We start from the raw sequence: 13,057 nt of genomic DNA, 5'->3' as shown, positions 1-13,057 counted from the left end.
ATTATTATTTCTTATCCTGTCACGGAATACACTCTGTGACTAAAATTTAGGTCTTGAATCCACACTTCTACTACCTACTGTTTTATATTTAAACATTACTTGAATTCTTAGGCACCTATGTAGGTTCCCTATCTATTAATTTACCGTCAATCAAACAATAGTACTTATACGTCTATCAATACGGAATAATCTTGAATGTATCCAAGTCTATCGAACAGAGCCTAATCCTAAGAGTGTCTACTTCAAAAGCCAGACATCTATGATCCACCCCATGCGACTACTCGTTGCCCCTTCACTAAAAAAACCTTGATACAAAATATGAATACGCCATTGTTTTATATTTACCCCGCATGCACTCGAGAGAAGCTATTGGAAAAGTGCAATTTCCTGTCAGTAGTGGGACGCTACGCTTGCCGCTCGCCGCTCGCCGTCCGCTATGTTCAAGGACGTGCCGATTTAGAACATTGCTGTTTGAATTCGGAAATATGATTTGAAATAAGATTTATGGAATACAATCTATTTATTGTATATTGGAAACTTTTTTATGAACAAATTAGGTATTGTCGGAGAATAGGGCAATATCGTGTGAAGTAAACATCAACACTTTCAGTTGATTTAAAGACTATTTATGTCACTTACGTAGACAATGCTAGTTACGCAGTATTGTACTATCCCAGACCTGATATCGAGAGAGAAATCACCGATTTCGTACACTAAATACATCAAAATCTCTGTATATACAGTCCTATTGCTGAACACGGACCTCTTACACTACTGAGAGGGTTAGGCCACATCCACCACAGTAATCTGGTACGAGTTGACCATCTTCTCGTACCTACATAATTCCTAAGTAGAATTCTCAGCAAAATATATTAATATCTATTTTTCCTCGACATTGTCCTTTACTATTAAAACGTGCGGTAATTAACGAAACCCAAGTACATAAATAGATAAACTAGGAACACCTATTACCTCGCTGGGGCATACAACATCCTAACAAATCGTAAGTCTTCACTTCAGGCAATGGTAAAGAATGCACTTTCTCTGTTAAACAAAAAACACACCTATTACCAAGTTAATGTTATCTATATTACTGTAATTAACTAAAAGTATCAGACTAAAATAGCAACTCTAGTTGTAACTAATGTCTAGCTCTTGGAACAAAGCTCGTTTTTCGAGGACAAATAAAGGAAGAAAATTAATGGTGCCAAATGTCGTTGCACAATGGACACTATTTCTTGCGTCTTACGAAACGTAGGCTTTACAAACTAATGTATAATGGGGCTTATTAATATATCTTAGTAATTTTGTTCATTCTTTTCTATTTTAAGACAACAAAATGTGAATGTGAAAATTTAACCCTTTCGTGGGCAATACTAATTACGGGGCTAAATGTATATTGATTTTCTAAGCGTTGTTATTGACTGCTAATAAAATATTCGTAATTAATTCCCCTACTTACTCTATCTTACTCATTTTAGGGAACTCCTAATAAATGTTATGGTATTAGCTATATTAAAAACACAATACGAAACTACGAATATCGGCGGGAAATTTTCAAAAGCTGCAGTACATCATCATCAGCCACACAAACTCCTGTTGAACATAGGCCTCCCCTAAATATTTTCGGACGGACCTGTCGAAAGGCCTGCATGTATGTACTTATATATGTATGTAGCTGGATATATTGGTATAAAATTCGTCACAGCCAACCATGTCTTGAATGAACAAAGAGGCTAATAAAATGCACAGTAATTTACAACAAGAAAGGCTTTCATGGAAGTAGACCCGCAAACACCCGCAGAGGCAACTCATTCCATAATTTCAATATTCAAAATCGCACTTGCTACCCTTAAATAAACGTCATCTAAACTTCGCCGGAAGACTCCATTAAAACTTCACCGTTATCCCAAAGGCATTAATGCGTTCTTTAACAATGTGTGGACTCACACATCGCGATAAAAATTCAATTTCAGTATTCAAAGACACCATGTTTTCAATTATCATGGCGTGTACGAATTTCTTTGTCAAGGGTATTTTCGCCCTTGTTTGCAATGTTTTAAATAACATGTAAAAATGTTTAGTTATAGTTATCACATTGTCAAATGGCCTAAAAAAGGTAACTACGGGCGATTTTAGTAAACCAATTTCACCTTTGAGAAAAATCTCAAGTAATTTAATGTATTGAACTCATTGACGTATATTCTATAGACACAAAAATCCATATAAACCATTGGTTCAAAATCTAGAGTTAGAACTGAGGTTTGCTGCAGCGCTAAAACATCAACCGTCGTCTACTTTTTAAATATACAGTGCCAAAGCGCTTTAAATAAAGTCGTAACTATAAAGTAAATAGAGTATAAGTAAAATGGCAACCAATATTGGAATGCAGTACACTTTAATTCAACAATGAGTGATTGGAACTCCAGATCTAGTACACAGTACATAATATAATATATCGATGATTGAACTATTTTAATAAACAAAGATGAAGTTGTCCTTTAAGAGCTTGTTGTCACTTGAGTCGCCGCTGTTAAATTTACAAAATTCAGCTGTCAAAATCCGCCACGTGTTGTGACTTAAAATATCATTTGAGGTGATGTTAAATGATTTAATAACGACTATCTTAGGATGCTAATCTTATTTAACAGCGTCTCGACTGTAACGCACTTAAGAGCGCCACTTAATTGTATTCATCAATACTGTCCTAAGACATTCTGTAATTACTTAATATCTTTTCAATATTATTTAGTTTTTAATTATGTTGACCATGGTGAATGTTGTGTACACTTATAAATAGCACACATTTCGGATATTATATGTATCTTATTTTTATATTACATTAGAATCCTATCTTACTAATATTGTAAATGCATGTTATATGTACCTTATTGTTATATTGCATTGGAATCTTATCTTATTAATATTGTATATTCAAATGTTTTGGTGTTACTTTATTTGTTAGGAGTAACAACAGAAACAACTAAACTGATTTGGATTAAATTTTACATACGGGTAGACCATGTCCGGGATTAACATAGGCTGCTTTTTATCTCGATAATATTATGCTCTCATGACTTTCTTTTACTGATTTTTTAAATAATTGGCGCCGGCGTCGTACAGTTCTTAGAGTTTTGTAGCGGGGACAGTTTTCACGCGGGCCAAGTCTCGAATAATACCTAATATTATAATATATAGTTCTATTGGTGTATTTTATATCAATAAATAAATAGACGCAAATGCTATGGCGAAATAATTACATTAGCTATCTACAATTGCCGATGGCTACCTAGATCCAGCTTTGTATGTACGTAATATCAGATACCCTCCCGCCAACAAACAAAGAAAGGTTATTGATTCGATAAAAAATGCGTTCGATAAAAACAATTCGTATGAAATATTGAAATATATGAAACATAAACCCGTGTATATCTGTATGATTTATGTTGGAGAGGGAACAGTCGCTTTACATTGAATCTGCGTGCCATATCCAATGTTACGATGTAAAATATTTACAGTGATAATTCACCTTTATATTTTTCTTGTTGAAATAAATAACGTTCTTTTAGTGAACGACAGTGCAGCTTTACATTCGGATATTTTCTCGTGTGTTTTAAAACCAAAAATTATCTTTGTTTTATGTTTATATACTTAGTCTGGCCATAAATACTGTTACACTTAATTATAAAAAAATATTACATTTGAATTTCGAATCTGTCATTTTTATACGATTGTTCATTGTGTTTTCTCATTTTGGCGCCAATACATTGTAAAATATTTTGCGATATTAAAATGGTGTGGGGTGATAAAGAGAACCGAATCGCTGTGATAGCATTACACAAAGTAGGTATGGAGCCAAATGCAATTTTTAAAACTCTCCATACACTTGGTATTAGTAAAATGTTTGTGTACCGGGCTATTAATAGGTACAATGAGACCTCCTCTGTTTGTGACAGAAAAGATCTGGCCGTCCACGTAGTGTTCGTACGAAAAAGGTGGTCAAAGCAGTAAGGGAAAGAATTCGAAGAAATCCTGTCCGAAAGCAAAAGATTTTATCTCGGGAAATGAAGATAGCACCTAGAACCATGTCGCGTATTTTAAAAGATGACTTAGGACTTGCAGCCTATAAGAGACGCACTGGCCATTTCTTAACTGATAATTTAAAGAAGAATAGGGTGGTAAAATCGAAACAACTACTGAAGCGGTACGCAAAGGGAGGTCACAGAAAAATTTTGTTTACGGATGAGAAAATTTTTACAATTGAGCAACATTTTAACAAACAAAATGACCGTATTTATGCTCAAAGCTCTAAGGAAGCTTCCCAATTAGTCGACAGAGTGCAACGTGGACATTATCCGACTTCAGTGATGGTTTGGTGGGGTGTTAGCTATGAAGGAGTGACTGAGCCATATTTTTGTGAAAAAGGTATCAAAACATCGGCACAAGTGTATCAAGATACCATTCTTGAGAAGGTAGTTAAGCCCCTTAACATCACCATGTTCAATAACCAAGTATGGTCCTTCCAGCAAGACTCGGCGCCGGGTCATAAAGCTCGGTCCACGCAGTCTTGGTTGGAATCGAACGTTTCGGACTTCATCAGAGCTGAAGACTGGCCGTCGTCTAGTCCCGATCTTAATCCGCTGGATTATGATTTGTGGTCAGTTTTAGAGAGTACAGCTTGCTCTAAACGCCATGATAATTTGAGTCCCTAAAACAATCTATACGATTGGCAGTGAAGAATTTTCCCATGGAAAGAGTGCGTGCTTCTATTGATAACTGGCCTCATCGTTTAAAGGACTGTATTGCAGCCAATGGAGACCACTTCGAATAAGCTTTTTATATTTTTAATTGTTTTATATTTATGTATTAAACTGACACACTGTAAAAGTAATAAATGTTATTTGCAGTTAACAATTTTCTTTTTTCTTTATTACAATATTTATGGCAAGACTAGGTAATTCCGCCGTGTAATGAGAATTTATGAATAAAGGTATGATTTAAGGTGGTAGCTCAAGGTCCATTTTCATACATTTTGTTTCGGCTTTAATCTGGGTAACTAAACAAGTATTGGCAAGTAAAGAATTTAAATTCACGTCTAGTTAGTGATTAGTTCTCGCAGTTGAAAAAACGTAAAAATAATTAATAATCATGGATATTTCGGCCTTTAAAATTTAATATGACGAAATTTTAAAGGCAGAAATATCCATGATTATTAATTATTTTTACAATTTTCTTCAACTGCGAGAACTAATCACTAACTAGACGTGAATTTAAATTCTTTACTTGCCAATACTTGTTTAGTTACCCAGATTAAAGCCGAAACAAAATGTATGAAAATGGACCTTGAGCTACCACCTTAATAGCTGTATCTAAGAAATTAAGGAAACAGATGCATTGTATCTTTCATTAATTATTATTCTCAACACAAATAAGAATTGACAAAACAATATGTGTTACAGAGATGCATAGTATCTTTGATTATTGTCAACACAAATAAAAATTGATAGAACGTTTTGTTTTACAGGCATTTAAACTAATTAGTAGTATACGAATAGATCGCGTTGTACTGGAAAATGGATTAAAAATTTAATCATGACTATAAAGTATATTGTTTACTGGTCGTAGGTCTCTGATATGTGAGAGTCCGCTTGGGTAGGTACCACTGCAATGCCAACTTCTGCCGACAAGCAATGTATAATCACTGTTGCGTTCAGGTTTGAAGGACTTTATAGCTAGTGTAACTACTGGACATAATAAGACTTAACATTTTATATCTCAGGATGACGAGTGTAGTGGAATACCAAACAATACTTTGAAATTCAAGGTGTTGGATGGTGTTTCTTCTGCTTACAGGCGGTCGTATCGCTTACCACCAGGCGAATGGCAAGCTCGTCTCGTCAGTCAAACCTACGTACAAGCATAGTCTAATGCGTGATGTACCCAAACTTTTATTAGAAATAAAATTGACCACTATCTTAAGCTCCCTAGACAATGTCTTGCGATCGCAATGAGGGGGATAAAACACAATATTCTTAGAGAAAGGTCTTCGCTAGAACGGCGGGCTTATCTTAATTTTCCCGCTCTACGTCTACCCTCGGTGGAGATAAAAATTTTGTAAACCGCCACTTTTGGGTCTTGTGCGGGGCGCGGAAGATTTGCGTAAATTAGTTTTTTTTTGTGACTTTCTTTATAGTTGTTGATGTTTTCTTGTAATTTTTCGTAAGACATATTGAGTATAGAAAAAATAAATTATGTATCGACACTGTCTATCGAAGTTTATAACTTTGATTGGCTTTGTGTCGTAGGTAGTTGTAATACGGTGCAACGATATAGGTTTTTTTTTAGTCAATATCAACCCGGAGTCTGGAATTTCTGCTCGATTTGGCGATTAACTTGCCCCTTGTCACATTATGGGACAGTAAACATATGGCAGAAAGTGATGTACCAGTTGTACCTCTACCTACTCCTTCGAGTACAAAGGTGTAAATGTGTGTAATATATCTGGCTCGCAAGGGTCGAAGTTTTAAACCATAATTCCGATAAAACCAACATAAAACTTCCACTCACGCCTCAAATTGTATTACGATACGGCTGTTTTTACACTTATAAAAAGTACTTATCCTACACCTTACCTCTCATGGGGTTTATTGTATTGAGTCTACAGAATATGTCTACAGCTGTGGAGGTTTTACCGGCTCGCATATCCCCTACAATATTGTCCTTAAAAGCGTAAAGACGCAATTAGCGTAATTATGGCGACTGAGAGATTGTGTCGTCTCGTCGATGTTGAATGCACTTCAATCAGTATCGTACTTATGTATTTTTTTTTAACCAGCCATGTATTTCAGTTCTATTTTCAAACTTCGTAATCCGTACTATGTTTGTGCTCTATATTTAAAAAAAAGTTTTTTCTTTCTTTTATGGCAATTGTACATTATGCCAATTTCAAGGGGGTAAAATTACTATGTTTGTGTTCTATATTTAAAAAACATATATTTTTTCTTTTTTTATGGCAATTATACATTATGCCAATTTTAAGTAGGGTAAATTAAACTTTTTAAGTGATGCGTAAAAATAACACCCAATATTATACATGCGGTGGTAGTTTTTAAGTCAAAAAATCATTTATTGCCGCGTTGAAATATGCACCTACGATATTGTTTTTATGCGGTTGGAAATTCAATAATATGGTAATGTAGAGGAAATTGGGTTTTCTGCTGTTATTAAATAGAGTCACTGCAGGTTTGTCTTTTTATTTTAAACAGAATTTATTTATACAACTGATTTAGGAAACAAGATAGTTGCTCGCTTGATGATAAACCCTACAAAAGTTAGTAGCACCCGCATTATGGTTTGTTCATCTCCTCTCCTATCAGTTCTGCTGGCCTAGTGCGGATTGGTAGACTTCACACACCCTCAAAATTCTTATAGAGAACTTCGCAGGTATGCAGGTCTCCTCACGATGTTTTCCTTCACCGTTAAAGCAAGCATTAACAAAGAATACAAACATAATTTTAGAAAAGTCAGAGGTGTGTACCCTTGGGATTTGAACCTGCGGACATTCGTCTCGGCAATCCATGCCACACCCAAGCCATCGCTTTCTTATAAAATGGGAACTATTCCATAAACATAACAATAATATAAGCGTAAAAAAACAAATTTTGACCGCGCTCCATTAATTTTTATATCTTCATTATGATATCATTAAAACACACTCTCGACTATCACCCTTCGAAACAAATGAAGTCATGTTTTTGACATAGCAACGTTCACTGTTAATACAAAGATTTAATCAAATCTACCGTACCGAGTACGGATAAAAAGTCCGCTGAATGTCGGCACGAAATTGCCTCATTGCCGGAATGAGTAATGCGAGAATTGTGCCCGCCGGCGGACGAGATCTATTCATACAGGTTTATCCCGACATGTCCACTACCAATGGAGTTATATCTTACTAACATTGTGACGAAGCTACTAGCGTAACAATGTGACAAACCAAAACGGCAGTCCCGACTGAACATTGTGATCACGCTAGTAGCGTAACAATATGACATGACATGCAAAACGGTACAGGTCCCGACTGCGTAGGCTTCAAAATGTAAAATTAACCAAGTACTTTTGTGTTGTGACCTAAAAAACGTCGTAAAAATCTATATAAGTTCGTGACATGACCAAAACGGCACGGGTCCCGACTGCATGGGCCTCAAAATGTAAAATTTACTAAGTACTTTTGTGTTGTGACTTAAAATCGCCGTAAATCTATTTAACTTCAATTTTTTAAGGAAGGACCCATTCGATTAAATTACCACAGACCTTTATGATGTAGTTATGTCACTGACTGTAGCAGACGAAGACCGTCTGAGTTCACTAGCATAGCTGAGAAAATTAGACATAGGACATAACTGAATTTAGATAGTTTACGGTATGTTCGCACGTATGAATAAATATCATGCACGAGCTAAACTTACACAGCCTAACACTTGGTCTGTAACTAATAATAAATTCATTACTTGCTGAAGACACTTTTTTAGAAGTAAATACATAAAACAGAAAAGGTGAACAGACATGACAAAGCTGGAAGCCGTTGGATCCTCTTCTTGCAAGTATTGCAAGGTCTGGAAATCTTTGAGGAACACCTGTATATTCAGCAGTGGGTAGTAGACGCGAAGGGTGAAATTTATTAGGTAACTCGAGGCAATAAAAATGCTGTAGTTAACATAACAAACCAATTTAACAGAAAACAAAAACTAAGACAAACGTAAATAAACCTAAAAGGAAAGACGGTAGGAATCGGTCTGTATGGACGCTTCGTCACTGGTTTAATGACTGAAGATGATAGACTAACTGAATATAACACACACATATAAAAGAGATAGACCATATTCTGGCCATACAAGCTCCTTATTATTCTAAACAATACAGTCCCCCCCCCCGTGACCAATGACCATGAAGGCTGCAAAGTCTACGAAACTTCGGGAGAAAAGTAAAAAATTAAAACCGCGATAAAATCCGTAAAATAGTTTAATTTAAATGTCTAACATTCGCGTATACAAAGAAATCATAATACAGTGAGGTTTCCATTCTATAAAATGTATTTCCCAGATGGAATCACAAGCAAACCCCGTCTGTAACATAATACGATTATACTGCACTTTACATCAGTCGCTATAAAAACGAATCGATACTATCCGAGAACCATAATTATGTTAGAAGTTTCCATAAAGCTGTACTAATGGCATTTTTAAATCTGCAGCGTGGAGCGCTCACCTGCGCGCCTGAGGCGGGTACCATAGATTCTAGTTTCACATTATTTTTGTTGCAGTTTTTCGAGTTAAATTTTCAAAGTATTGGAGAGAATATTTTTGGTAATCTTTTTGGTTAGTTGTGGCGATGAAGTACAGAAATTATTTTTTTGAGACCCATAAGTAATGAGTGTTGTGTGGCAAGTCGTAATATTGTTTTTAATCGGTTAAAACTATTTCCAAGTAGTTTGCTAATTCTATGGCATTATCAAAAATCGATGACTATCTCGCTTATTAAATGTTGCTGAAGATAGTGTAAATTCAAATTCAAAATCAAACCAAAATTCAAATTAAGACCGTAAGTAACGCAAAATATCCAATATAGATTAAGACTTACTATACCAAACTTAGGATTCATAATACAAAACATTCTTTGTCACTTACTTGGTGTTGCACTAGTCCCGACGATATTTCACCTTTCAATAGACATAGAATTTAAAAATCAAAATGCCGAAGTCCTAACCATCCTCGAAAAATTCAATAAGTACAAACAAAATATTCAAACTAATTTCAAACAACTCAACGTCAAAACTGCATTTCAAACATTTAATACAACCCTCGCATAATAGCCATGGAAAGGTCAACGTTCGAACATATTCCGATGCACTACATCCCCTGGGTGTCCGCAGACACATTACCTACATAAAATATCAACCACTATTGTTTCTGCTCGAAACTGGGAAACTTTACTTTTTACTCATAGATGTTTGACAGATGAGAATGCCAGTGGCATTGATACGAAGTTGGAAATGAGGAAAACCCGAGGTTTTAGTTTTAGTTGGAATTGGAACGGGCGTATTGATTTGTTTCTGTTAGATTGAACATTTTTATGTGCTCTATCCGCAATTATTTAGTGTGTTGTCATTAACTTGATATTGGGTACATATGAGATGTGATAGAAGCTCTAATATATAGGTATATCTCACAGTGGCGAATGGTCTGTTTAACCCAATTCCTGCCTGCCGATGTAAACCGGACCGGACCAAAAAAAGGAGACCAATAATTCGTAAGGAGTCCACGAAAAATGTATCTGATTTGATAGTCAAGTGCTAAAATGTTGACTTGTCTTCACCTATTAGTGTGGGCAGATAATATTGATAGATGTAAGTGGCACGGAGACCCCAAAAAAAGGTCCATCGGAAGCAGCTAAATCAAGGAAGGGGTATATGAGCAAAAAAAACATTAGTGAACCTCTGGTTTAAATTATGAATTTTGAAGATCACACTGATCACAAACAAATTCTTCTTTGCATAGCAAAAAGCTTCAGTAATTTATTCTAATGAATCTTCTTTAAATTCGCTTAGTCATTAAACAGTAATAACTTCGAGTACGCAGCGACATTACTCACATTAGTACGAACGTAAAATAAAACGACGCTCACGTCGCGGCTCGGTTGGAATCCTCTAATGCATATTTTACATATCATACTTCGATAGACAGATTTGTATCAGTACGACTATGGATTATTCAAAGAACTCGACTAGAATTTGCATTGTACAATTTTAGCATCAGCATGTTCAGACTTTTAAAGGCTGAACATAGGCCCCTCCTATGTTCTTATTCTATCAACCCCGAAGTTTGGATGGTCATGGATTTACCTTCAATAAAGCGGGTTATTCGTATCGTCTTCCAGTTTAAAAAAATATTCTCCCTCATGTATTCCATGCATATTTTCTTTAATTTTCTGCCTTTTGGATAGAAACATTCCTATTTACTTTCTTATACATAATGTAAATCTTTTCAAAGCATATCATGTCCTACATCCATATAATGTAACGCTAAAGGAAAACATTGCAATCTACACACCTAATTCGATATATGAATCCATCATAACACATCCCTAAAAGGTTATTATCAAAACCTTTAGGAAACAATTTTTAAAATATATTTCGGGAGCAGTTTTGCACCGTTTTGTCAGTCCTAACGACAGCGATTACTAACAGCAATCGCCCTCTGGGCAGCAGTTAAAATGAAAAGTGTTCTCGATTCTACACTAAAATATTACCTTTTACTAAACGGTTACGATTAAACATTACTGAAACGTGATGGACCAGATAACCTTCAAATGGTATTCATGAAAAGCACACAATAATATCTACGATAAGTATAAGAAAACAGCCAAAGTCCTAGCATTTATAATACAAATAAAAAAACACACATCACGCTTCCTTGAAGGGCAGTTGTACTACTAAGGCACCCACTTTTCGCCATATGTGTTCGCTCATGGTACCCTAGGGCCAAGCCTATTACCATAACGGGTACAATTTCCAGACTTCAAGCTGTTACAGAAACACTTGGAAAACTGATTTGGACCTTCGAACCTGAGATTTCAGAGGGCCCATTCTAATTAGACCTTAGTCTACCACACAGGACTAGTGCGTGTTGCAGATTTCCCATACCTCCGAAATTCCTACGAAGAATTTTCTAGTATAGTTTCCGAACGATGTCTTCCTTCACAACTATTAACAGTATATTGAGATATTTCCATGTATACACAACATGGTAATAAGCTCGCCTCATATCACATGATGGGACGAAAAACCCATAAAGTAAAGGAACTAGTTTCGTCCATAAAAAAGGAGAGGCATTATTTCCGTCTCTGCCTACCCGTGGTAAGGCATGAATGTGAACTTGACGTAGTAGTTACTAATACACATTAAACCAGAGTAATTTATTATAAACACTATTTAGAATGTGTGTCGTATCATTATTTATCTGATAGTCATGTACAGTAAGGATGTAATTTATCTTTTGTACAGCGAGTGGGCCCCGCCGCCGGTGCTTGATTGATGGGCCTTGTAATTCTGTTAGATCAACATTTGTATTGTTATAAAACTAGGTTTTGTTTGTGGTCTGCTTTATTTTATGTTTTATTTATTTAGTATACTAACGGTCTAATTACATAAAGTTCTTTAATGACATGACAATGTAAACATGCAGATCATAGGCAGAAAAACACTTAAAATTGGAATATTATTATAATCAAATGTAATAGCGGGACTGGATATAATATTAAAAATAATAAAATTTTGTTTTCACTTCAACGACATTTGTTTGTTTATATCATTTATTAATAATTTTCTAGAACATACTTACTTACCGTCTAAAATGTTTTATTACACGTCGTTTTATTTTCTTTAAACTCTTGCTCAGTGGTAAGGCTCAGCATTTTAATTTTGGTAATGCATCAGTGCTATCAACAATTATACAAGCTCATGTGACGGCTGAAGGCGTTCAATTTATTTTTTTCAAACAACAAAATCTACATAAATTTGACGCACACTTATCGACCTAGCATAAATATTCTCTTTCAAAATAGATTATTAAAATATGCTACGTAACAATACATAATAATTGACACATTAATTCATTACGAACGATTTGTCTTCTACTAATTGACTGGAATCCTATTGCTATAACCGCTTTGACCTCTCACGAACCATGACCGAAAAGTAACAGATTTTAATTAGCAATATATCTAAAAATGACATCCAAAACCTATTAATACACTGCCTCATAACCATGTTACTGTACCGCTTTTCTATAAAAAGTTTTTGACAGTAAATCAATGTGGCTGAACCGCTGGTGTCGGGCCGATACGTGTGCGCTAATCTTTAACATTTGTCCCGGGGGTAGGATGGTGGCATGGGCGGGGAGTGGCAGTGTGCGACTGTGCATTTAGGTGTCGAGAGCTAATTTTCCGTCTGCTGCGCTAATTAGAGAGGCGACCGCGCATCCGTCCGTGAAAACACATC

This window comes from Manduca sexta, chromosome 9 (assembly GCF_014839805.1).
Source record: "Manduca sexta isolate Smith_Timp_Sample1 chromosome 9, JHU_Msex_v1.0, whole genome shotgun sequence".
Lineage (NCBI taxonomy): Eukaryota > Metazoa > Arthropoda > Insecta > Lepidoptera > Sphingidae > Manduca > Manduca sexta.
This window is presented reverse-complemented; position numbering follows the sequence as displayed.